The following is a 27936-nucleotide window of genomic DNA, read 5'->3' as shown; positions in this document are numbered from 1 at the left end:
GCATGTAATCGGACAAACAAGGAATTACAGAATCTAGTGCATTACAGAAGTGGCTAAAGGCCATGTACACAAGACAGAAGTAGGTTGATGTTAGAACAAGCACTGAATAAACAATCGACTGATAAATGATCCATTTACAGATGCAGACATACACATTTTAGTCCATATTGGCCACTACAGTTGTTTAAACTGGCCTTACATGATCAATGATACCCAGTGCAGGACAGACAGACAATCTTTCTGGGAATGTCCTTTCCTAAAAGATCATTCATAAATAAAAAGATATTTCCTGACTGATTTTCAAACAAAGATGTCTTCTTTGCAGATGATGAGAGTCGACCATCAGTCAGCTAGACTATCCTTCACTGGCATATTTCACACAGGGAATATTTGCTTTAATTGTAATTGACCACTTTAAAGGGGTACTCTTCCCCTAGACACATTATCCCCATTTCAAAGGATAGGGGATAAAATGTCTAATGGCAGGGGAGTCCGTGTCCTTAATGCCGCAGCACCAGCCCGGATATTGCAGGGGGTCCTATCGTCCAGACCCCCCACAATCAGACACGTTATCCCCTGTCCTTTGGATAGGGGATAACATGTCTAGGGACAGAGTACCCCTTTAAACTAAAGGGTATTTATTTATAGGGTAACTATTGCCTTTTTTTTTGTTGTTGATTAGAGCCAGCTACTGAAACATGTTTACGTTTTTGTATTTGTACTTTTATTTATTTATTTATTTTTTGTACATTCTTATGGGGGTTTCTATCTTTCTTGAGCTGTTTATAACAGCATTCAGGGATGTGCCTTACAGCAAGCCCCATGGCCATAGGCAACAGAAGACAGTAGCTGTCCCATTCACATTAATAGGAAGCATGTCTTGGCATGCTCTGGAACCTTCCCTCTATGTGAAGAGAGGTAATTTTACAGGGGCTGTGAGTTTCATTGTGAAGATCCTGTCTTCTCTGTCTATTGGTGTCAGTTATCACCGTAAGGCTAGGTTTCTACACAGGTTTTTTTCTTGTTTTTTTTTTTTTTTTTTTTTTAGAAATGAAGTGTATTCAGAAGTAATGGAAACTATAAAGGAAGGACTTGTACTTCTCCTTCCTGTTGGATCCACTTCTGGCTTTGGCTCAAAAGCCTCTTCCTTATCCTCACAGACTAAAGAGGAAGTCATTTATGATATGGAAGAGGCTGCTGTATACTTAGTCTTAGGCCTAGTGGCCAAAATAAAAACGGCATGATGTTAGGATTATATTACAGTATAGTTAGTGAAAGGAAAATAATAAGAAAAATCTTAAATAATATACTGTATTTAAAGGGGTACTCCGGTGAAAACCTTTTTTCTTTTAAATCAACTGGTGGCAGAAAGTTAAACATAGTTGTAAATTACTTCTATTAAAAAATCTTAATCCTTCCTGTACTTATTAGCTGCTGAATACTACAGAGGAAATTCTTTTCTTTTTGGAATGCTCTCTTATGACATCACGACCACAGTTCTCTCTGCTGACGTTATTATAATAACGCTTTATTTATTGTTGTCCTAAGTGGGATTTGAACCCAAGTCCCCAGCACTGCAAGGCAGCAGTGCTAACCACTGAGCCACCATGCTGCCCTTAGCATACATCTGCTATGCATACATCTGCTATGTATGGTTGCTAAAATGGACAGAGATGTCATCAGAGAGCACTGTGTTCGTGATGTCATCAGTGTTCCAAAAAGAAAGGAATTTCCTCTGTAGCATTCAGCAGCTAATAAGTACTGGAAGGATTAAGATTTTTTAATAGAAGTAATTTACAAATATGTTTAACTTTCTGCCACCAGTTGATTTAAAAGAAAAAACGTTTTCACCAGAGTACCCCTTTAAGGTAAAAACTTGTTAAGGACCAAGGACGTATGAGTACGTCCTTGTTTCCGCTCCCATGATATAACGCGGGGTCCCACGGTGACCCCGCATCATACCGCGGCGGGCCTGGCGTCATAGTGAAGCTGGGACCCGCCGCTAATAGCGCGCGGCACTGATCGCGGTGCCGCGCGCTATTAACCCTTTAGCGCTCAAAGCTGAGCCACGTGGCTAAAAGTGAAAGTAAAAAGTGCCGGTTAGCTCAGGAAGCTATTTGGGATCGCCGCGGTGAAATCGCGGCATCCCGAACAGCTGTACTACAGGAGGAAGGTCTCTTACCTTCCTTCCTGCAGTCAGATCGCCGATTGAATGCTTCAAACCTGAGATCCAGGCTTGAGCAATCAATCGCCGAAAACACTGATCATTGCATCCCTATGGAGATGCATTGAACACTGTTAAAGATCAGTAAATGCAATGTTATAGCCCCCTATGGAGGCTATAATATTGCAAAAGAAAAGTGTAAAAACATCATTAACCCTTTGAATTATCCCTTCCCCTAATAAAAGTTTGAATCACCCGGCATTTCCAATAATAAAAAAAAAACTGTGTAAATAAAAACAAAAATAAACATATGTGGTATCGCCGCGTGCGGAAATGTCCGATTTAAAAAAATATACCGCTAATTAAACCGCACGGTCAATGGCGTACGTGCAAAAAAATTCCAAAGTCCAAAATAGCATATTTTTGGTCACTTTTTATATCATGAAAAGATGAATAAAAAGCGATCAAAAAGTCAGATCAATGCAAAAATGGTACCGCTAAAAACTTCAGATCACGGCGCAAAAAATGAACCCTCATAGCGTCTGAAGTAATACAAAATCAAACCTATACAAGTAGGGTATCATTTTAACCATATGGACCTAGAGAATAAAGATAAGGTGTCATTTTTACCAAAAAATTTACTACGTAGAAACAGAAGCCCCCAAAAGTTACAAAATGGCTGTATTTTTTCAATTTTGTCGCACAATGATTTTTTTCCCGTTTTGCCGTAGATTTTTGGGTAAAATGACTGATATCATTACAAAGTAGAATTGGTGGCGCAAAAAATAAGCCATAATACAGATTTTTAGGTGCAAAATTTAAAGAGTTATGATTTTTTAAAAGGTAAGGAGGAAAAAACGAAAGAGCAAAAACCGAAAAACGCCCGGTCCTTAAGGGGTTAAAATATAGGTTATTTTCTAATGACACCTCCTCTTTAACAGTAAATTTCATGAACATTACATGTAAACATAATTCTAAGTATTCCTATGATTTACCATAGCTGTTTCAATTCCAAGATATAAAAATGAATAATCAGATTTTAGGTCATCTGAAGAGCTGAAGCACAATATATATATATATATATATATATATATATATATAATACGATCACGGTCTATCCAGACAGTGCAACAAACTGCTAGAGATATGTGGTGAATAAGGGCACAATTTTTGCATGAACTTCTTGTTTGTTGGACTATATATGTATAAATACATGTATATCAACATGAAAATGGTGGCATGAGGTCACCGAAATTTTGTACCTGCTTTTACACCATTAAATAAACTTCACTTCATGGGACCTTTTGCCGACTGGTGTGCAGGATCTATCCACAAGCTACCAAGTTGGAATCTGTTTGCCAAGATCCAATACCTGCGTGCACCCACCTCATCTATTCATTTGTATTTGGATGTGCTGCTCCTATTCTTCCTGGATCCCTGGATCATCGCATAAATCTAGTATACATAACTTTCAATATTATATTTTTCTACAAAATCATCCAGGCCCCCCTTGAACTTGTTTATTGAGTCAGACATCACAACATCATGTGGCAGAGAGTTCCATAGTCTCACTGCTCTTACAGTAAAGAATCTCTGTCTTTGATCATGGTGAAACCTTCTTTCCTTTAGACGTAGATTGTGATCAAATCGCCTCTAAGACGTCTTTTCTCCAAATTAAATTAAAGCTTGATAAATTGTCTTGGTACTGTCATTATCTTGGTCGCCCTCCTCTGCACCCTCCCCAGTTTTTTTTATTTCCTTTTTATATGCAGGTGCCCAGAATTGGACATAATACTCCAAGTCTGACTAGTCACTAATAGAGAGACAAAACTATGTTCTTGTTCCGAGCCTCTATCCCTCTTTTTTTATACATCCTATGACTTTGTTAGCCTTGGCAGTATCTCACATAAATGAGTGCACCCCTTACATTTTTGTAAATATTTTTTTATTCTATAGAGTGAGTGCTCTGCCTGTATAACAGTGTTTAATGTTGTGTCCCCTCATAATAAATAAACACACAGCCATCAATGTCTAAACCTTGGCAACAAAAGCGAGTAACCCCCTAAGTGGAAATGTCCAAATTGGACCCAAAGTGTCAATATTTTGTGTGGCCACCATTATTTTCCAGTACAACCTTAAGCCTTTGGGCATAAAGCTCACCAGAGCTTCACAGGTTGTCAATGGATTCCTCTTCCACAACTACATGATGACATCACAGAGCTACTCCGCCCCTAGACATCTTATCCCCTATCCAAAGTATAGGGGATAAGATGTCTGATCAAGGGGGTCCTGCTGCTGGGGACCCCCGCGATCTCCGTGCTGCACTCGGTGTTAATTTAGTGTCGGGTTCAGGGCCGGGTTTAGAGTGTCGGATTCAGGGCCGGAGGCTCGTGACGTTGCAGTGGTCAGAGGAGTAGGAGACCGCAGTACAGGATTCAAGTACGGTACAGCACACAAGGAGGCTGAAGCAAAAAACGGCTTTATTAAACAACAGAATATAATGGCCGGAGAATGAGGTTAACAGTATTAATAGTTCACAAAAGTTTACAGGAAAGCTAACTGAAATGTGATACATAAAATGGCGCTCCCGCCAGCGCACACACAGAAATACAGGTTACTCTCTGCTTTTATGACCCTGTCTGATTCCCGCTAACTGGGACATGTTTCTACAACGCTCTGCCTAAAAGAAGCCTGCTCTATGCCCTACCACAGCTTAGCACCGGTGCACACTCACAGTTCTGTATGTAGCTGTAGAGCTGCTTGTCTTGGTCTGGTATGTGGAAGCAGGTGCAGTCTGGTTTTTGGATCTGTAGCTTGCTTATGTTGTTCTGGTATCCTTTCCTCTCTCTCTGGTTTGTAGGTGCAGTCTGGAGCATCACAGATCAGCTCTGCCTCCTTCAGCATGGTCCCTCTGCTCAGTCTCTGGATTACACGATCTATATTCCCTCTCAGGGCCACTTTACAGTCTCTTCCCTCAGCTCAGCACAGCCATAGAGAGCCACACACCACAGAACCCCTGGAACTTCCTGTTCCTCCTCCTCTGACTCTTAAAACAACAGCGACATCTTGTGGCTGGAAGAAGCATGGCAGTCTGTGTGGAACATTATCACTAGAAAACAGTGCAATGTAGTTTGGTAATTCTAGGGGCTGACCCCTACATGCCTCCCCACTTAAAAGTGGCCATCCCCAGCCTTGCTTTATAGTCAATGTGGAAGAAAAAGGATTAATACATCCTCTAACAGCAGCATAACATTGTCCACTATACATACAGGTGGACCAAATTAACTGATCGGCATCGTACCTGTTTGGTGGAACGCCTGCAGTAGACCAACTAGAGCTCTGGAGATCTTGGCTGTATGTTAAGACTTGACTCTCCCCACTGGGGGCTGGTAATTGTTCTGTAGCAGGAGCTTCATCACCTGCAGCCTGCAGACCTGGAATGGTCCACCAGTCTTAAATATTGTTTCCATCAAGGACAACAAGTTCAGAGGAAGGAACAGGAGGTGGTGTTCTCTGAGCAGGTGTGGAATCTTCAGAGCGACATGTCCGTAGCATATTCCTGTGTAGAATCATTGAGGCAAACTCCTCATTTTCAACCCATACTTCGTAGACCGGGCCATGGGGTACACTCTCTTGATCACTTTGTATGGCTGTACCTCCCAAAACTCGCTCAACTTACCTCTGGGACATTTCTCCAGCACCAATACCCGGTCTCCAGGTTGCAGCTAAACCTTCTGGATAGGAGGAAAGTCTGTATGAGTTCTCTCTTGTAACTGCTGGCCTGCTAACCGGTGGATGGTCTGGAGCCGCTGTTGGTGTTCTTTCACCCATGAGGTGGTCGATCGTTCTATTAGGTCCTCTGGTTGTTCTAAATTCAATTCAACAATTGTCTGGCCAGCTCTACCAAACAGTAGCTTCCAGTCTGTCCCATTGAGTCTGTCCCATTGATGTAGAATGCACTTCATCTCGGCATCAAGGTCTGTCTTTTCTTCAAGTTGGGTTTTCTTTGCTGGAACACCCAGCCTTTCATCTGCCGCAGTCCAACATCTTCATCTTATATTCAGCCCCATTCCTCAGTAGTTCTCCCCAATGCCATGGGTAGGGCACGGGCCTCCCCACTTGTCTGTGCCGCGACTGCTGGAGCTGTGGAAGTCTGGAGTTTCATCTTCTTTTTGTTCATCAAGATCTCCTACTGGAATTTCAAAAGTAAACCTTGACAGACCATTGACATTAGTGTTCTCTGTAGCGGAGCGTTGCTCCAGGGCTTCCAGCTTGGCAGTATCCAGATGGGTCCGGGTTTGTTGTTGGTCCATACAAAAATCTTAGCCCCTGTCAGATAGCCAACAAATTTCTGTGTCATTGCCCACACCAGGGCAAGGAGTTCCAGTCGGAAGGAACTGTAGTTGTGAGGGTTATGCTCTGTATCCCGCAAGGACCAACTAACATAGGCGATAATTCTTTCATGTCAATCTTGTACCTGCAACAGAACCGCCCCGAGTTTGTAGAGACTGCCATCAGTAGATAAGAGGAATGGTTTGTCGAAACTGGCATAAGCCAAGATGGGGGCCGATGTCAGGGCCTCTTTCAAGACCTGGAAGGCCTTCTCCTGCTTCTGTCCCCAGGGGACATTTTGACTCTTGGGTCTCCCAGCTGTTCATCTCAACAGCTCATTCAGAGGGCCTGTTATCTTTGCGTAGTCCTTAATGAATCGCCGGTAGTATCTGGTCAGTCCAAGGAACGCCTTCAACTCCCGCAGCGTTCTGGGCTCTGGCCATTGTCGTATGGCAGCCACCTTGTCTTGGGACGGCTGCACCCCGTCTTGGGACACCGTATGGCCTAAGTACTTGATCTCCTTTGAAGAGATGACACCTCTTGGGCTTTATCTTCAGGCCATGGGATCGCAATCACTCGAGTACCTGTCCTAGTCGGTACAGGTGTTCTTGAAAAGTAGCAGAGTACACAATGATATCGTCCAAGTATATCAGGGTGGCTTCAAAATTTAGGTCTCCCAGACATTTCTCCATCAGCCGCTGGAAGGTGCCCGGGGCATTAGACAGTCCGAATGGCATCCTGTTGAATTCAAATAGGCCCATGGAAAGTATGAATGCTGTTTTTTCCCTGTCCTGCTCGGCCACCAGTACCACCAGTACCCGCTTGCTAGATCCAGGGTGGAGAAGTATTTAGCCCGCCCTAGGGCTGTCAGGGACTCCTCGATGCGAGGCAGAGGGTACGAGTCCCGTGTGGTGCACGCATTCAACCACCAGTAATCAACACAAACTTGAATAGTGCTGTCCTTAACAAGCACCACTGGGGCTGCCCAAGGATTTTGGCTTCCCCGAACCACTCCTGAATCTATCATCTGTTTCAACAATGTCTTCACTTCTTGGTACAACTTGGGCGGAATATGTTGATATCTTATCTTATTTGTGATGGCATCTGTGCAGCCAAAGTCATCTGCATGGCGAGCAAACACAACCTGATTCTCTCATAGCATGGTTTCAACTGCTCGCAAACTGTCCGGACTGAGAGTCTTCACATCTATCTCCATTTGTTCCAAGATGGTTCTCCCATTCCATTCTGGGGTCGGCGCATCTTCGATTCTGGCAGTAACTGCCAAGGTCCAAGTAGCATTGCCTATATGAGATAGAGTCACTTCTCCCGGCTCAGCACTTCTCCCCGATGTAGGTACACACAAGACAGTTCCACTCCTGGCACCAAAGAGACTTCCAGATGTCCCACATTCACAGCTCTTATGGGTACTTGTCCATTCTGGACCACTTCCAGTTCCTGGGCTACTAGGGCATCCTGGCCTAGCTCTCCTAGGCCCCCCGGCTCAATGATCACCTCCATACCTTCAAGGTTGCGGAAGGTTCCCACGGGCAGTGTCAATATAGTCTCCCGACCAGGGGTGAGTGTGAGGATAGCTCTTCCCGGCACTCGGATAGTTCCTACAGACTGATGTACTGGGACACTCTTCTGTGTCTCACAGAATTGGATTAACTGTTGAAATGATTTTTTGCATGGGTTTGTGCGGAGTGTCTTGCTTCCAATAGCCTGGTACTCGTTTAGTGAACATCATCTGGTCCAACTCTCGCAGAATATTCATGCCCATTATCACCGGAACAACCTCTTTGAATATCTCGGGGACCAGAACAGCTATGTGGACAGGAAGGTATCCACACAACTCCTGTGACAGTGATCTGTTGCTGATTAGCCACTGTAACCCGGATCAATGTCTCTTGTTCAGGCTTGGCCAGTGCTTGAAAGTAATGGTTAAAGTATGACTCAGGCATGGTCGTTACCTGTGACCCGGTATCCACTAAGCAGTCGACTGGAATGCCTTCAAATTCGGCTTGTACGCTGGGACACCCTGCAACCAGGTGTTCAGTGCTGTGCCGGGTGGTTTGACTCTCTACCTCCCCCACAGTGCGCCCCACTACTGCGGGGGCTGAAAGTTTAACGCTGTCTCTGGGCACTTAGATAGATTACTCTGACATTCTCTGGCGAAGTGTCCTTTTTCTCCGCACCGCCAGCACTGTGTCTCTGGGCGGTATTCTCTTTGCCTGCGTGTGGGAGGTGCCTTTAGGACTTGATTGGCTACAGGATATTGAGGAACTTGGTGAGAAGGTAAATTTGGGTAAGGATACTCTGCTGTAAGAACCAGCAGGGCAGCATGATAGGTTTGTTGTTGAGCCAGATAGGCAGCCTCAGGGGGATAGCTCGACTTCATCCGCCGTTCCATTTTTGTCAACTTCTCGTGCATATCACTCAGGGAGCTCTGCAGGTCTTGCACCGATTTAACTAGGACCTCTTCTTTCCTCGTAACCCCGAAGGGTGTGGCGGTCTGGGTCCGTACCACTCTGGAGGCATAACTTTCTTCTTTACTTCATGCCACAGCCTCTGCCAATATTTGTCGAAAGTTCAGAGTAGGGTCCACCCTAACTCATCCCCGCAGGGCCTGTCTCAGGGGAGAGCTGAAGAGTCCCAGAATAAATTGTGTCCGCAATATCCGGTCTGCGGATCCTATGCCGGTTACTCCATCTGCCTCTTTTTTTCTGTACCTCGGCGAATGCTTCCTGTAGAGCCGTCGCATATTGTGAGACCCCTTCATTTTCCTGCTGGACCTGGTAGAAGAACTTTGCTTGGAGATGGCCCGCACTAGCTGTTTCACCATATATTTCTTACAGAAATCGCACAATCTCTTTCAAAGTACTGCACGTGGCTTCTGGTTGTAGGAAAGCATTTTTTTGGGCCACACCCTCTAGGACGGCCAAAGAAATTTCCATCTGTAGCTCCGGGCTGACATTGTAAATTCTAGCAGCGCTCTGTAACCTTGTCACCCAGTCTGACAGAGACATGTTCTGGCCATCACATTTTGGCAGCAAGTTAAACAGCGTGCCCATAGGAAGGGCCCTTGCAGGAGTTCCACCATTGCCTGAGGTACTCATGTTAGCATCATGCACATTGCCTTCAGCCGCCTCCATCTCCGTAACCGTACCCTGCTCATAGCGCCACTTGTAGTGGTCAGAGGAGTAGGAGACCGCAGTACAGGATTCAAGTACGGTACAGCACACAAGGAGGCTGAAGCAGAAACTGGCTTTATTAAACAGAATATAATGGCCGGAGAATGAGGTTAACAGTATTAACAGTTCACATAAGTTTACAGGAAAGCTAACTAAAACGTAATACATAAAATGGTGCTCCTGCCAGCGCACACACAGAAATACAGGCTTTTCTCTGCTGTTACGACCCTGTCTGATTCCCGCTAACTGGGACATGTTTCTACACTGCTCTGCCTAAAAGAAGCCTGCTCTATGCCCTACCACAGCTTAGCACCAGTGTACACTCACAGTTCTGTATGTAGCTGTAGAGTTGCTTGTCTTGGTCTGGTATGTGGAAGCAGGCGCAGTCTGGTTTTTGGATCTGTAGCTTGCTTATGTTCTGGTATCGTTTCCTCTCTCTCTGGTTTGTAGGTGCAGTCTGGAGCATCACAGATCAGCTCTGCCCCCAGATTACACGCTCAGTCTCTGGATTACACAATCTATATTCCCTCTCAGGGCCACTTTACAGTCTCTTCCCTCAGCTCAGCACAGCCATAGAGAGCCACACACCACAGAACCCCTGGAACTTCCTGTTCCTCCTCCTCTAACTCTTAAAACAACAGCGACATCTTGTGGCTGGAAGAAGCATGGCAGTCTGTGTGGAACATTATCACTAGAAAACAGTGCAATGTAGTTTGGTAATTCTAGGGGCTGACCCCTACATGCCTCCCCACTTAATAGTGGCCGTCCCCAGCCTTGCTTTATAGTCCATGTGGAAGAAATAGCGAGAGAGAGAAACACACCAAAGAACCCCTGGAACTTCCTGTTCCTCCTCCTCTGAGACAAACAAACTTTTATTCTCTCTTAAGACAACAGCAACATCATGTGGCTGGAATAAAGCATGGCAGTCTGTGTGGATCATTATCATTAGAAATACAGTGCAATGTAGTTTGATAATTCTAGGGGCTGACCCCTACAATGTCACGGCCACGCCCCCTCAATGCCAGTCTATGTGCCAGTCTCCCATATACTTGCATTGAGGGGGCATGGCCGTGATGTCTCGAGCTGGGCGTGACTGTGATGTCATGAGCCTACGTGCACCGGATGTCTAGGGTGCTGCAGCCAAGATCGTGGGGGTCCCCCTCAATTTCCGGCCTGGTTCTGCGGCAATACGCCCCCCCCCTCTCAATCAGACATCTTATCCCCTATCCTTTGGATGAGGGATAAGATGTCTAGGTGCGGAGTGCCCCTTTAGGTGTATCTACACAGCATAATTCATCATCTCAGGTGTTGTTTGCAGTAGCAGCAGAGGTAATGGATATTAATAAGGGCAGATAAGCAAAAGTTAAAAGGAGGGAAATCTACAGAATACACAATCAGGCAGGAGGGAAATCTACAGGATACACAATCATGCAGGAGGGAAATCTACAGGATACACAATCATGCAGGAGGGAAATCTACAGGATACACAATCATGCAGGAGGGAAATCTACAGGATACACAATCATGCAGGAGGGAAATCTACAGGATACACAATCATGCAGGAGGGAAATCTACAGGATACACAATCATGCAGGAGGGAAATCTACAGGATACACAATCATGCAGGAGGGAAATCTACAGGATACACAATCATGCAGGAGGGAAATCTACAGGATACACAATCATGCAGGAGAGAAATCTACAGGATACACAATCATGCAGGAGGGAAATCTACAGGATACACAATCATGCAGGAGGGAAATCTACAGGATACACAATCATGCAGGAGGGAAATCTACAGGATACACAATCATGCAGGAGGGAAATCTACAGGATACACAATCATGCAGGAGGGAAATCTACAGGATACACAATCATGCAGGAGGGAAATCTACAGGATACACAATCATGCAGGAGGGAAATCTACAGGATACACAATCATGCAGGAGGGAAATCTACAGGATACACAATCATGCTCATGTGCTTTCTGCAGCAAGCAGTAAGAAAAGGAGTCTTGGAATAAGCACACTCCTCAGACAATGAAGGGACTGCTTCCAGCTTAGTTTATAAATAGCAACAGCTGAGAAAATGAGGCCACAGCTTATACTGCCAGGATGAGAACAAGCAGTGGCGGAAGGCAGCATGCCGAGCTGGGGAATGATTGGAGGGAGTAAGCTTGCCTCCCTCACCCAAGGTCTCCTTTTGATCCTATAAATCCCTCTGTTCATATGACCCGCAGACCGATATGAGTGGCCCTCTCCTCTGCTCTTGCAGATTACACTCGGAATACAGGCTCATTCTCCAGGTTTACACTGCTTAAAATGATTTTACTACTGATTTGTTTTACCTGATGTTTTTGTTTTTTTGTCTGCAGAAGCATAACATGGCGCTGGGACTCACAGCAGCCAGGCATTATTGGAAGATTATTTTCTTTGTAAATTGAGCTCAGCGTTGGTGCTACCCACATAACATTAAACTAATTATTATATTATTTAAAAAGCATATCACAGATACGAGCGGCTTTTATTTACTTACTGTACCCTTAATCCTTCTGTGGGACAAATAAAGATAAAGAGATCACAGCTAGACATGAAATCTGCTGTAACAATATCACTCCCTATAGACAAAAGGCCTGTTATTAAATGATAATGATGACTGAAATCCAATCCAAAGTATAGGATATAATTGTTCTCACCAATGCCAAAAGAGTATTTCTTTATACGTATGCGAGTCAAACTAGACATATGAAATCTGCATTAAAATATATTAAAATATATATTATGGTTTATTTATATGTAGCTATATATGAATTGTATATAGTGTTTCTGTGGCAAAACACATGAAGTGGGGGCAGGCTTAGCATGGCCTGTGGGCTTAGCTTGCTGAAGACCATCCACACTGTTCAAGACTTTTCTTTCATCTTTCACCATCCATAAAGGGCAGCTGTTCTTTTTGGAAACAACAGTGTATCTACTACTGTCTGTCCACAGTGCTACAGTGTAATCTTCCTTCTCCTTCCAATGAACTTCTCAGAAACATTAGCAGATCACTGCTTAGTGTAACTGTTTCAGTCATGTGCTGCTGCTGTTCTTCCCTTTCTGCTCACACAGCACCTTTCAACCCAATAAATCAGTAAGCCCTTCTCGGCCAACACGCAGTGTAGTTCTGTACAGTGTAAATTATCGGCCCAATACTTTCATGTAATAACAGAGAGGATTATGTGCTTTGGCTGGCTAAAGAAGTAAGAGAAAGGAAGTCCCAGTGTGTGTACCACTGGCAGACAGCCCAGCTGTTCAGCAGTAAGAGTACTAAAAATTCTCTAAACAGTTAATCCATGTAGGTGTTTTTTTGTTGTTGTTTTTTTTATATAATAATTTAAAACAGGTACACTTAAGAGCAACAGATTTTTTTTTCAATGATAATTTGAAACAGGTACGCTTAAGAACAACAGAAGTTCCTACCTTTTTTGTGCAACAATTATTTGTAAGAGAACGAGTTTGGTAAAAACTTCCCCTGGTTTAGTTTATTCACCAGTGTTCTCTAGTATTGCAGAGTCTATGAAGAGGGACAGCACTGTTTCCTCTACCCATTGAGGAAAACATGAGCCCTTTCCCAGTTATGCCCCATGGAACAAAGGGCTGCCTCCACGATCCAATTTACTACGACCTTCATCAGTCTTTGGAATAACTCTCAATAAAAGCTGTTGAAAAGCAACTAAATGCCAACTCATTACATATAACATGACCAGAACTGAGAGTGTCCATTTTTCCAGTGAAACACATCAGGAATACACCCATGAATGACAGATATGTTTATCACTATAAATATACAGAACTGGCAGCAATTGCCACCAAGCTCACTCAGTACATAAATATGGAGGTCTTTTATTTCTATTCAGGCTAGACTCTACAGTTAACCAGGTGTTAGCCTTGTTTATTTTTAATCCATTTCACACCAGTAGTGAATCCTAAAATTGAGTAGAAGTAGCATCTGTTCCTTATATTATCTAATTCATTCGACCCACACCTGGTTTTAGATTCAAAGTTGCAGCAAAAACTGCACAGTGAGAATACCCTAAAGATATTTCAAACGTAAATCGTACATATTATTTAATCTATTTTTAGATACTTTTCCAATGTAATAAGATGTGGTCTTAAAGAATATGACAGCAGTTACAATTTTAACAGGTGTACCCTCCTTATTAATTTCAGAGATATAATGTCTGGCTAAGCCAGAAAGCAGAGGCTACAGGACTTTGTGTTCTTCACCCTTAACTTCTGCCAAGAGGTGTAGATTTTGACACAATGATATCTGACACAGAGATGAACTGGTGACTTCAAATAAATTGTACCAAGACATAGTGGCTGGACAGGCAAAGGTCTGTGCTGATTTATTTTATTTTTTTAATGATAGACAGGCATAAGGTATGAGTGGGCAGCAGATGGCTAGACATGGTCATAAAACAAAAAAGCCTAGTAAATGCACAGATCAAAGGCATTTGCATAGTACAGGAACCAATTGTACTGTATTACCTAGAGTAATGGGGAGTGCCTTATAAAACCAAGGGCAGTAGGGGATTTGAGGATGTGTTGGCCTTTTGTGCTACTGGCTGGTCAAGAGGCTGAAAAGCAGAAAGTGCATTGAAATCTGCAGAGAGCATCAGTGGCTGGGGAGGGAAGATCTTGCATGGAAGTGCAGCATAAGGTCAGATTTCCACTTGATAGTTTTTTGGAAAAAGTTCCACCGCAATTTTTGAGCGATAGGCAGAAGTGTATTCACAAGGAATGGTAAATATAATGGAAGGACTTATACTTCTCACTTCTGCAGCATTCGCCTCTGGCTTTGGCTCAAATATTGCAGTGGCATTTTTGCTAAAAAACTGAAAACTGTAATTCTAGCCTGAGGGTGTGTTCACATGAGTGTATTTTGTTTAAAATGCGGTAACAGTGTCTCTGCTGCAGAAAATCCTTCGCAGACCCCACTGAAGTTGATGGGGTCTGCAGGGGATTTTAAAGGGGTATTCCAGCCAGATACATCTTATCACCTATCCCGTGTTTCCGTGACTAGAGACGTGACATCATGCCATGCCCCCTCCATTCATGTCTATGGGAGGGGCATGATATCCATCATGCCCCCTCCCATACACATGAATGGAGGGGGTGTGGTGTGACATCACGAGGGGCGTGGCATGACGTCACATCTCCAGTCCCTGAAACACAGAAGTTTCCAAAACTGGAGAAGCAGCCCACATAGAGTGCGGGTGCTGCACGGAGATCGCGGAGGGTCCCAGCGGCGGGCCCCCCGCGATCAGACATCTTATCCTCTATCCAAAGGATAGGGGATAAGATGTATTTGGCCAGAATACCCCTTTAAACAGCAGAGATACCACTGACGAACTTCTGCTGCAGACAGCCCGCAGCCCGCCTCTTTCAAACCTGCAGCGGGAAACATGCTGCGAGTTTGAAAGAAAATACGCTCGTGTGAACGCCCCCTAAAACAGCTCGTCTCTAAGTTAAAAAAAAAAAAGAAGCAGGTAGGTCCAGGTCTAGTTTCTATAGAAAGAGAACATGGTAAGAGACCCATGAGACCAAGAACAGCTATACAGAGTATAACACGATCAGAAATAAAAAGTAGGTCAGACAAAGATTCATACTGAAAACAATTTGTTTCCAGTAGCACAAAATTCAATGATTTGTTCAAACTTATAAAGCGGGCTGCCAGTCATGTAACAGAGGACAGCATCAGTTTGCAAAGAAGTCAACAACAGTTAAACTTTTATTACAAAAATCTATATATTTTGTTTTCTTCAAAGCATGTCAGCACGTTGCAACTATAACTAATATATATGTCATAGCACTTTCATTGGTATAGTTCTGTGTTTTACCTTGGTTTCTTCTGTTTAACCCCTTAAGGACCAGGCCATTTTACACCTTAGGACCAGAGCGTTTTTTGAACATCTGACCACTGTCACTTTAAACATTAATAACTCTGGAATGTTTTTAGTTATCATTCTGATTCCGAGATTGTTTTTTCGTGACATATTCTACTTTAACATGGTGGTAAATTTTTGTAACTTGCATCCTTTCTTGGTGAAAAATCCCAAAATTTGATGAAAAAACTGAAAATTTTGCATTTTTCTAACTTTGAAGCTCTCTGCTTGTAAGGAAAATGGATATTCCAAAAAATATATATATTTTTTTATTCACATTTCCAATATGTCTACTTTATGTTTGAATCATAAAATTGATGTGTTTTTACTTTTAGAAGACATCAGAGGGCTTAAAAATTCAGCAGCAATTTTCCAATTTTTCACAAAATTTTCAAACTCACTATTTTTCAGGGACCAGTTCAGGTTTGAAGTGGATTTGAAGGGTCTTCATATTAGAAATACCCCACAAATGACCACATTATAAAAACTGCACCCCCCAAAGTATTCAAAATGACATTCAGTCAGCATTTTACCCCTTTAGGTGTTTCACAGGAATAGCAGCAAAGTGAAGGAGAAAATTCACAATCTTCATTTTTGACACTCGCATGTTCTTGTAGACCCAATTTTTGAATTTTTACAAGAGGTAAAAGGAGAAAATGTATGCTTATATTTGTAGCCCAATTTCTCTCGAGTAAGGTCATACCTCATATGTCTATGTAAATCGTTCGGCGGGCGCAGTAGAGGGCTCAGAAGCGAAGGAGCGACAAGGGGATTTTCGAGAGTACGTTTTTCAGAAATGGTTTTTGGGGGACATGTTGCATTTAGGAAGCCCCTATGGTGCCAGAACAGCAAAAAAAAAAACACATGGCATACCATTTTGGAAACTAGACCCCTTGAGGAACGTAACAAGGAATTAAGTGAGCCTTAATACCCCACAGGTGTTTCACGACTTTTGCATATGTAAAAAAAAAATTTTTTTCACTAAAATGTGTGTTTCCCCCCAAATTTCACATTTTTTCAAGGGTTAATAGCAGAAAATACCCCCCAAAATTTGTAACCCCATCTCTTCTGAGTGTGGAGGTACACCATAAGTTGACCTGAAGTGTACTACGGGCGAACTACAATGCTCAGAAGAGGAGGAGCGACCATTGAGCTTTTGGAAAGAGAATTCCTTTGGAATGGTAGTCAGGGGCCATGTGCATTTACAAAGCCCCCCGTGGTGCCAGAACAGTGGACCCCCCCCAAATGTGACCCTATTTTGGAAACTAAACCCCTCACAGAATTTAATAAGTGGTGCAGTGAGCATTTACACCCCACTGGCGTTTTACAGATCTTTGGAACAGTGGGCTGTGCAAATGGAAAATACATTTTTTCATTTTCACGGATCACTGTCCCAAAAATCTGTCAGACACCTGTGGGGCGTAAATGCTTACTGTACCCCTTATTACATTACATGAGGGGTGTAGTTTCCAAAATGGGGTCACATGTGGAGGGGGGGTCCATTGTTCTGGCACTATGGGGGCTTTGTAAACACAAGTGGCCTTCAATTCCGGACAAATTTTCTCTTCAAAATCCCAATGGCGCTCCTTCTCTTCTAAGCATTGTAGTGCGTCAGCAGAGGACTTTACATCCACATATGGGGTATGTTCTTACTCAATAGAAATGGGGTTAAAAATTTTGGGGGGCTTTTTTCCTATTTTCCCTTGTGAAAATGAAAAATTTAGGGTAACACCAGCATTTTAGTGAAAACATTTTTTTCTCATTTTCCCATCCAACTTTAATGAACATTTGTCAAACACCTGTGAGGAGTTAAGGCTCACTATACCCCTTGTTACATTCCGTGAGGAGTGTAGTTTCCAAAATGGGGTTACATGTGGGTATTTTTTTTTTGCGTTTGTCAGAACCGCTGTAAAATCAGCCACCCCTGACCTCAAATGTACATAGTGCACTCTCACTCCTGAGCCTTGTTGTGCGTCCGTAGAACATTTTACGCCCACATCTGTGGTATTTCCGTACTCAGAAGAAATTGCGTTACAAATTTGGAGGTATTTTTTTGCTTTTACCGCTTGTTAAAATAAAAAGTATGGGGCAACACCAGCATGTTATTGTAAAAAATAAAAACATTTTTATACCAACAGGCTGGTATAGACCCAACTTTTCCTTTTCATAACCGGGTAAAGGGATAAAAAGCCCCCCAAATTTGTAGTGCAATTTCTCCCAAGTACGGAAACACCCCATATGTGGCCCTAAACTGTTTCCTTGAAATACGACAGGGCTCTGAAGTGAGAGAGCGCCATGCGCATTTGAGGACTTCATAGGGATTGCATAGGGGTGGACATAGGGATTTTTACGCCAGTGATTCCCAAACAGGGTGCCTCCAGCTGTTGCTAAACTCCCAGCATGCCTTGACAGTCAGTGGCTGTCCGGAAATGCTGGGAGTTGTTGTTTTGCAACAGCTGGAGGCACCGTTTTGGAAACACTGCCGTACGATACGTTTTTTAATTTTATTGGAGGGGGGGACAGTGTAAGGGGTGTATATGTAGTGTTTTACCCTTTATTTCGTGTTAGTGTAGTGTAGTGTAGTGTTTTTATGGTACATTCACACTGGCGGGCGTTTACAGTGATTTTACAGCTAGGAGTTTCTGCTGCGGCAACAAATTTGCCACAGCCCAAACTTGAAGCAGGAAACTAACTGTAAAACTGCCTGTGTGAATGTACCCTGTACATTCACATGGGGGGGGGGGGCCTCCAGCTGTTTCAAAACTACAACTCCCAGCATGTACTGACAGACCGTGCATGCTGGGAGTTGGAAAACCTTCAGTTACCTAACTCAGTATTTTCCAACCAGTGTGCCTCCAGCTGTTGCATAACTTCAACTCCCAGCATGTACTGATCGCCGAAAGGCATGCTGGAAGATGTAGTTATGCAACAGCTGGAGGTATGCAACTACAACTCCCAGCATGCAGAGACAGTTGTTTGCTGTTTGGGCATGCTGGGATTTGCAGTTTTGCAACATCTGGAGAGCTATAGTTTAGAAACCACTGCACAGTGGTCTCCAAAATGTGGACTTCCAGATGTTGCAAAACTACAAATCCCAGCATGCCAGGACAGCAAACTGCTGTGTGGGCATGCTATCAGTTGTAGTTTTGCAAGATCTGGAGGTGCACAGTATAGAGATCACTGTGCAGTGGTCTCAAACTGTAGACCTCCAGCTGTTGCAAAACTGCAAATCCCAGCATGCCTAAACAGCTCTCTGGGCATGCTGGGAGTTGTAGTTTTGCAACATCTGGAGGGTTACAGTTTAGAGACCACTATAGTGGTCTCAGACTGTAGCCCTCCAGATGTTGCTAAGTAACTCACCGGCTTCCGTAGGATCCAGGGAGCTGCGCCGCCGTCCTCTTCTTCCGCCGATCATCGCCCGCTGCCGCCGCCGATCGTTGCCCGCTGCCGTCGCCGGTGGGTGAGTGGACTTCGGCACCCGGTGCCTGTCGGTTTCCCCGTCCTGCCCGCCTATTGTGGGTGGGCGGAACGGGGAAACCGAAAGTAAAGCCCCCCGCCCTCCATCTGCTATTGGTGGTCGCGTCTAGACCACCAATAGTAGGGATAGAAGGGGTGGCACCCCTGTCACCTCACTCCTATCTCTACAGGAGGATCCTGGGTGTCATGGAAAACCGCGATCCCCCTTCTATTCCAGGTAACCGGGTCACCATAGACCCGTATGACCCGGAATCGGCGCAAATCGAAAGTGTAAATTCACTCGCGATTTGCGCCGATCGACGACATGGGGGGGTCTGATAACCCCCCTCGGCATTTTTACGGCATGCCTGCTGAAGGATTTCAGCAGGAATGCCGTTCCGATCTCTGCCCGGCGGGTGGCAGAGACCGGAGAAACACCAGGACGTTCTGGAACGTCCTTGGCCCTTAAAGCCCAGGGTGCGGGATGTTCCAGAACGTCCTTGGTCCTTAAGGGGTTAAAATCCAAAATTAAATGTAAGAAATACAGTAGTTAGCAGGTTCTACTTATGTTATTGCACAATGATACTGTAACAAACTTACCAGTTCTGTCCTGAATTGGTGTGGCTACTTCCAGTCACCAACACGTTGGTCCTGTCAGTGGTGCTGGTAAAGGGGTAGGGTAGCATATGTGAGGGGGCCCTGAAGTGCACATGGTAGTAGGGCAGGGTCAGATGGTACTTGTAGTTCCACAGGTTCATTGAGTGAGATGTCACAGAGGTTTAAGTGGATATTTGGACCCCAAGTGCTCCCTGAGAGTCACAAAAAATGTAAACTAAAAGGGCTGCATTGTAGTTGGTCAGTCTTTATTCTTTGGGGCACTTCCTAACTAACAATGTCCTGGCTGTTGGTAGTAGTACAGTTAAAGAGTACCTCTCATGATCTTGTTAAATTTTATAAAGTTGTGCTATTTTTATGTTAGTTTTTGGTATGTGGGTGCTGATTTAACAGTTTTGTTATGTGTTCTTTGGTACTTTCGTTAGTCCCGGATGAGGATTCAGTTAATTTGGTCTAGTTTTGTAAGTGAATGCGTGTGTGATATGATTTTTATTTTTATTATTAAAAAAAAAAAAATTGGTGTGCTTGTTATGTTTTCTGTTTGGTTTTCTTGTTGTGTGTTTCCCAAGTATGGATGGTTTTGAGTTATAGCCGGGTAGTACTACATTTTATTTTTATATTTTGATAAGCCAAGTTGTGCTATTTTTATGTTCATTTTCGGTATGCGTGTGAGAGTGTTGATTAAATAGTTTGATTAGGTAAGTGGGCATATTTTAGTATTTTAGCAAAGCTGGGCTGGCCAGTTAAGCAGGGTTTTGTTTTTGGTACTAGAGTATTTCTTATTTATGTTATAGCTGGTTCAGCTTGCTTTGTTTTGTGTTTTTGTATTGGATAAGTTTTGTATTTTTCTAATAAAAAAGAGTTTCAGTGTGTGCAGTGTTTAGGTGTGTCCCTTTTGAGCTCCTCCAGACCTCCACACAGAGAGAAGCAGATGTTCCATCAGCCTTTCCCAGGAGTGTGCCAGCCACCTGGGAAGGGCCTTCCTGCATGGAGCCCCAGGAGTCTCGGGCCTCCATTCTCATTCCAGGCAGGTGGGGGGTGGAGAGAAACCATCTACAGCCTGTCTTCCGGCCTGTGGGAGAAAATCTAGCAGGGACCACACTAATGTGGGCCCTGCTTCCCAGGCGATGGCGAGTATTGGAAAGACCACTAGTGGCAAGAAGGCCAAGAAAAGCCTCCAGAATGTGGAGATGTGGGGCAACCAAGAGCCGAAAGAGTCTTTGGAAACATATTGCTCCAGGATAATGGCTCAGTTTACAGAGAACGACTGCTATGGGAAAGAGCTAAGGGCAGCCAGGGAGGATTTGCAACTGGCCCGAAACATGGCTGACAGGAGTCCCAAGAAGAAAGACCCGAGCTGAGGGTGAGAATACAAGCCTGGAATGCAGAGATTGAGGTGTTGGAAGAGAGGAGGAAGGTCCTCTTTGAAGGCAGTGGATTGTTTTGGGAAAAAATGCTAAATGAGGACAGATTCGCCAACATGAAATCCCCCGGTAAGGAGATGGTGGATGATGGGGAGAGTAGTGGCGGTGAGGAGGAGGTGGAGGAGAGCAAGAAGGTGTAAGTGGTAGTAGGCCTGCTAACTGAATCACCCAGGATTAAGCCAGCATTAAGTCGGATACGGCTAGATTTGCAGCCTTTGATTTTCTTGGCCGTGTTGAAGCCGACATTTTCTTTTTACAGTAGACAAGGTTGACAGATCTAGCCTCCCTGGTTAAAGCCAGAAGAGAGTGGAGGCACGGTCCTTCCCACTGGTCTCTTGTGGCTGAGCCGTATAGTGGGGTGGCGGTCCTTTTTACAGCTCCGGTTGAATGCAGACGGGTAATTGAGTTAGAAATGGGGAGGTGCCTAATCTCAGATGTCTTCATGAAGGGACAAGAGCTCCGGCTCATTAACATCTATGCCCCACAAATCAGGTGGGGCAGTAAGGATCTCTTTATGAAGATTAAAGGGGTACTCCGGCGCTTAGACATCTTATCCCCTATCCAAAGGATAGGGGATAAGATGCCTAATCTTGGGGGTCCCGCCGCTGGGGACCCCTGTGATATTGCACGCCGCACCCCGTTTATAATCATTCCCCAGAGCGTGTTCTCTCCGGGTCTGATTACCGGCAACCACAGGGCCGGCGGCATGTGACATCACACCTCCGCCCCCGTGTGATGTCACGCTCCGCCCCTCAATGCAAGCCTATGGGAGGGGGCGTGTTAGCTGTCAGATGGTAGATAGCAATGAAAGAGTTAACAAGTGTGGAGTCAAGGTGGCCAGATATGTAGCCTCTGAGATGGTAGATTCCCTGAGAAGACATGAAAAAATACTGCAGGTTGCTCCCAGCAACGAAACAGATGATCTAGCCTGACCAAAGGTCCACCAAAGCACAGACAGACCTGAAGTGTAGTAGAAAGAAAATGTCCCCCAGGTCAGGGCAAAGTCCAAACACAGGATATTTTGGTAAAGGTAGCATAGTAGCAAGATACAGGTAATCCTGGTAGTCTTTGGCAAGTAACTCATTTACTTTTGACAAATACTTTAGACTAAAGACTTCAAGACCATGTGGATAGGAAAAGTTGGGTTCAAATAGGGAGCTAATTTTACTTGACTTACTTTTATACCAGAAAGTATAAAGTTCTATGGAAAGCTACCAAGTTAGGCCAAGGTAATGCTTTTCACCAAGGGTGGCAGCAGAGAACAGTGTGTGTATAGGCATAACTCCTGTGTAACATCTGCCAATACATGGTGATAAACAGAAGTGCAGTTTACCGGTATAAAAGTGCAATTTACAATTGTGTCCTTTTCTGCCTTCTATTGTTTCTTGTATGTTACCTAGTGCACTTTTGAATTGCTATCTCTGTATTTTGACCTAGCTACTGACTGACCTATTTTCCTGCATTAACCCTTGCCTGTCTTAATTGACCTTGAATTATTGTGCTCTCTTGATTTGACTCTGCTTGTCCTGTTTGTTATATTGGTTTTTATTTTGACTTTGATTTTGTTATGACTTACAAGTATTTACACTTGTTTCTCTCTCAACTGTCGGTTCCACCAAATAGAGGCCACTGTGCAGAAGCAAACCTAAGGGATGACATGGCAGCAGTACAGATTCCTGTATAGGAGTTAAAGGGGTATTCCATTTTTATACATCTTATCCCCTATCCAAAGGATAGGGGATAAGATGTATGATCACAGGGGTCCCGTCGCTGGGTATCCCCACGATCTAGGTGCAGCCCCAGGCATTCTGTGCCAGGTGCTGCCTCCAAGGAGGGGGCATGGCAGCCATTCCGCCCCCTCCCATAGACATGAATGGAGGGGTGTGGCGGGATGTCATTAGGGGGATGAATGCCGGAGGCTACACCGAGATCACGGTGGTCCCCAGCAGCAGGACCCCTGCAATCATAGATATTATCCCCTATCCTTTGGATAGGGGTAAGATGTATAAAGCCGGAATACCCCTTTAAAGGGTGAAAACCTGTTTCCTTCGACTGCTTATCTGCGTTGCCAGAGCCATGACTGACTATAAAAACACAATTATTGTTATTCCCTCTTCTTTACAAGTACATCACCTAAAGGCTAACGCCACATCATTTAAAAAGCTTTGAAAATATAAAAATACAAGTCAGTAAAAATTGTCTTCCAGCCGCTAAATTAAAAAGACAATTAATAAAGGGTTGTCCCAAAATTAACACTTATGCCATATCAAAGGGTAGGGTGTATGGTCACGGGAGACCCTCACGATCTTGAGAACAGGATCTCATGTCTCCCACTGTAATGAGACATGAGCATGTGTACTGCTGATCTGTTCATTGTTCATGAGAGCTGCCGCAGATAGATAGGACAACCCCTTTACTTTGGAATGTGATAGAGTTGGTAACTGTAACACAAACATGTCAATAAATCTGTTATTCAGAAATGTTACATGGGGTCATTACTACTTCCAATTTGAAACACACTGGATATCCTATCTTATGATAAGCATACAGAAGACAGGAACACTGTTATAGCACACACTAATAATGTTTATGACTCTCCGCCCTAAACCCTTACATGGAGGTACTGTCTTTCTAGATTACAGGGCGGTGAAATCAGGTATGTAGCCAGGGATCATTAACAGAATAGCAATCAGGAGGAAATAAGCCATAGGATGGGTTGGAATTATAGTCAAGTTACAGGCCATAAGTCAATACCATCAGTGGAACCACAGGAAGCAGGCAACAATACAGTGGGTGAGGCAGAAGCATAATCCAGAAGTCTGAATTCAAGGTCAGAGCTAGCAGCAGGAGTCAATAAAAAAAAGTCAATAATATTGCAACAAATAGCCAGGCAAGTATAGAAGCTTAAACTTTGGGTGAGGTTCTGAAGCCAAATACCTCTTTAAATAGACCACCAGGGCCTGACATCTCCTTTAGGTGCCATTTGCCTTGGTAACTCGGTACCACCATGCAGAAACAGGAGAGCCCTTGCCCAATTCAGGATTTCCATAGAAAAAGACCGGAGCTATTGTTAGAGCAGAGGAGATGACTGGTTGTAAAGCAACTAGACATGGATATCAATAGGAGCTACAGAAACCAGGCACGTAACATGTACAGTATGACATAAAATGTAGATCGTAGTTACATTCTTTAGTAAACCAACAAATTTAGTTCCAAATACCCGACATTATGTAAACACCATGATTACCAAAAAAACGACACCATAAAACACTGTAGTGTTTTAAGAGTTTACCACTTCTATTATTCCCTTGATAAAAACTGGTCTGCCTTGTACATAAGAGAATACCATTATGGAAGAGGGGACCCTCATACTTCTACCTATCTATATGTGTCTTTGTCTATACCAGAGTCTCCCAAATTTGTTTGGCCTCCTGCTCCCTTATTTAGAAAAATAATATTACTCTGTAACGCCACCTCCTCAGCAGGGCTGGTGCAAGGATTTTTTCCACCATAGGCAAAAGCTAATTTTGCCGCCCATTGACCCAGCCCATTGGCTCTGCCCTTAGACACGCCCCACCTTACTACTGGGGTGACACACTGTAACAAACCCACTCCTCGTTTTATCTCCTTACTACTGGGGTGACACACTGTAACAAACTTCCTCCTCACGTGACGGTGGTTCTGGCTGGGCGGGTGTTTTGGATGAGCAGCAGGTGATTCAGGTGCTGGCTGGTTACTTACTTTCTTGCAGCAGGCAGAGCGGTGCCTCCATCAAAAGGGCACTCTAGGCGGCTGCCTATTTTGCCTATAGGCAGAACCGACCCTGCTCCTCAGTGTCACTGTCTCATTTACTCATTGATCAGGCAGAGGGCTGCATTAGCACTTCAGTAAGGAAGTGGTTGGGGTGGTCTGGCACTGCCAGATCTCCCGGATTGTAATATTTGTTAATCATACAATAAGTACTATATTAAAACCTATACAATATTTAAAGTTTACCTGTCACTTGAACAATTTGACATGTGACAGAGACATCAAAAGTACGATTGTTCAGTGCCACCGATCATTAGAACAAGCAGGGAGAAGCATGCAGTAACTGCTTCACTTCCCGGTTTGCAGCGATCTCTGTGCAGCTTCATTGGACGGCCTCATATACTTATAATAGGGCCATTTAGTGAAGCTGGATGGAGATTGCTGGAAGCTGGGTAATGAAGCGCGCTACCAGGGGCGGACTGACAACACTCAGGGCCCCGGACCAAATAAAGCAAGGGCCCCCAGTCGGCCCCTGGCCACGCCTCTGCCCCACCCCTATTCGGACATCAGTCTGATTGTTGATGTCTGGCATTAGCTGAGGGAGTGGGAGCAGGCACTGTGCGTACATGTATGCCTTGTGTCTTTAGGGCTCATTTACACGGACGGATCCGCAGCGTATTTTACGGTGCGGATCTGCCGACAATGGAGCCTACAGTGCTGCCTCCAACTGTGTCTGCTCATAGCGGCAATCCACCACTACGAACAGACACGCTTTGATGTGCATGTTCGCCGCGCCCATGCGCAGTATACTCGCACACATCACGGCTGCTCTCGGCCTAGCTCAGGGAACAGGAGGAATGGCTGCGATGTGTGCGAGTATACTGCGCATGTGTTAGGCGAACATGCACCTCGAAGCATGTCTGCTCGTAGCGGTGGATTGCCGCTATGAGCAGACACAGATGGAGGCAGCACTGTAGGGTCCATTGCTAGCGGATCTGTCCATGTGAATAAGCACTTAGGGTACGTTCACACGTACAGGATCTGCTGTATATCTTCTGCAGCTGATTTTGCTACCTATTGAAGCTAATGGGTTGCAAAGTCAGCTGCACAAAATATGCAGCAAAAATATGCAGCAGATTCTGTTCATGTGAATGTACCCTTAAGGGGTTAATGATAAATAAACAAGCAGTGTGTTCACATGTTGTCGCCCCGGTGTGGTGACTTTCCCTCCTCCAGTGTCCACAAGTCACCAACAGGTCACATTATCAGAATTTTTTTTGAAAAATCGCAACAAAAATGGCGCAGTTTCACCACGATTTTGAAAAAACGCGGTAAAACCACGCCATTTTGCTGCGATTTTTCCCAAAAATTGTTCTGGTAATGTGACCTGTTGGTGACCTGTGGACACTGGAGGAGGGAAAGAGACCCCACTGGGCTGCTACTATACACATCACTCAGCCCCAGGTTATTCTGCTGATCAGGGGGGAGAGAGGCAGCACACAGGAACATCACTCACCCTCACATGAAGTGGCCACTCTGTGTTCCCGGGAGGCCTGTCAGCTCTCGGCCCCGTCCTCTTCCTGTGCTGGGGGTGGAGCCAACAATCAGGTCCTCTTCATCCTAATGATACCAGAGCAGGAGCAATGCAGGGATATTTATATAGAGAAAGACATCACCTGAAAGTAGTGCTTGTCTGACTGGGGATCCTGGACAAGTGTCCTTAATCCTCAGCAGCTGCGGCATGCCCTTTACCTGTCCGGGCCTTCGAACTACGGCCGAATGGACTGGCTGGTCAGTCCGCCCCTGCGTGCTACTGTGCACTTCTCCTCCCCACTGGTTCTAGTAATTGGTGGGGGTCTCAGCACTGAGACTCGGATCGATCAAAACTTTTGACCTGTCTCTGTGATATGCTAGAAGTTTTTCTAAAGAACAGTTTAAAAACACCCCCTCTCTATAACTGTATTTATTATGACTGCAGAAAGAGCTCCATTATACTCTTTGTACATCCCACTGCTAGTTCTGGCTTTCCACCTTGTCGTATTGTAGATCGCACTGGTGCAACTTTGACTTGTAAGCAAAATAAAAGTGTTATGTATAAATTATTGAATAGCTATAATGCAACCTGACACATTTGATCTAAGCGTAGTAGCTGCACATGTTGTCTATAAAGGCACAGAGAAAGAAGAGTTGATAATTGATTTGTAGCCATTATTACATGATTCATAATTGAAATTTTGTGTCTTGCTCCCAGCATTTACACATGTAGGCTGGGCTCACACAGCGTATTTGGGTCAGTATTTTGATCAGTATTTTTAGCTAAAAAAAGGAGTGGAACTAAGACAGAGAAAACTACACTGTAAATATTTGCAGCATTTTCTGTGTTTTGAACCTATTCCTGTTACGTTCTGCATTCCGGCCGCACAAGCCGGCCATGAGCGCATGGCCCCGTTTTCCCCTTCTGCCGGCGGGGCTGGGATTCACATCGCGGGACGTGCCCGCATGCAAATCCAAGCCCATCACTCACCTCCTGCTCCTCCTGCCTCCTCCTCTTTGCTCTGAGCTCTGAAATTTAAAGGGCCAATGCGCCCATTAGTGAAGTAACACCTATGCTCACTTAATATATTCCTCCACCTCCCACACTTCCCTGCTGGATCTTTGTTGCCATAGTGCCTGAGAGAAAGCGTTCCTGAGTATTGCCTTGCCGTGTATCGTACCTTTTGTTCTGTGACCTGACCTAGCTCTTTTGCCGCCTGTCTACTGACCACTACTGTGCCGCCTGCCTTGACCTTCTGCTATCCTGGCCACTAGTTGCCTTATCCCTCCTGTGCCTCGAATTTCCTCAGCTGCCTGTGTGGTCGAGCCATGCCAGGGGTAGCAACCTGGGTGGCGCCTGCCGCAGCAAGTCCATCCTGCTTTGCGGCGGGCTCTGGTGAAAACCAGCTGGACCTTAGACTCCGCTCCCTGGTACTATCCGTGTCACCTGTCACACAGGTCCAGTGGATCCACTTCCACCAGAGTTCCTGTCATCTGAAACGTGAGTATTACAGTAAGATCCGGCCATGAATCCCGCTGAGG

General features: G+C 44.6%; 1 protein-coding gene across 1 annotated transcript in view; it reads left to right on the top strand.

Annotated features, from left to right (window-relative positions):
• The window catches only part of SNCB (synuclein beta), a 108988-nt gene that overhangs the window by 36866 nt on the left and 44186 nt on the right, over positions 1-27936 (top strand). The window lies entirely within an intron of this gene.

Source organism: Hyla sarda, chromosome 4 (assembly GCF_029499605.1).
Source record: "Hyla sarda isolate aHylSar1 chromosome 4, aHylSar1.hap1, whole genome shotgun sequence".
In the NCBI taxonomy this organism is placed as follows: Eukaryota; Metazoa; Chordata; class Amphibia; order Anura; family Hylidae; genus Hyla; species Hyla sarda.
Note: the sequence above shows the minus strand (reverse complement) of the source record. Positions and strands in the feature narration are given on the sequence as shown.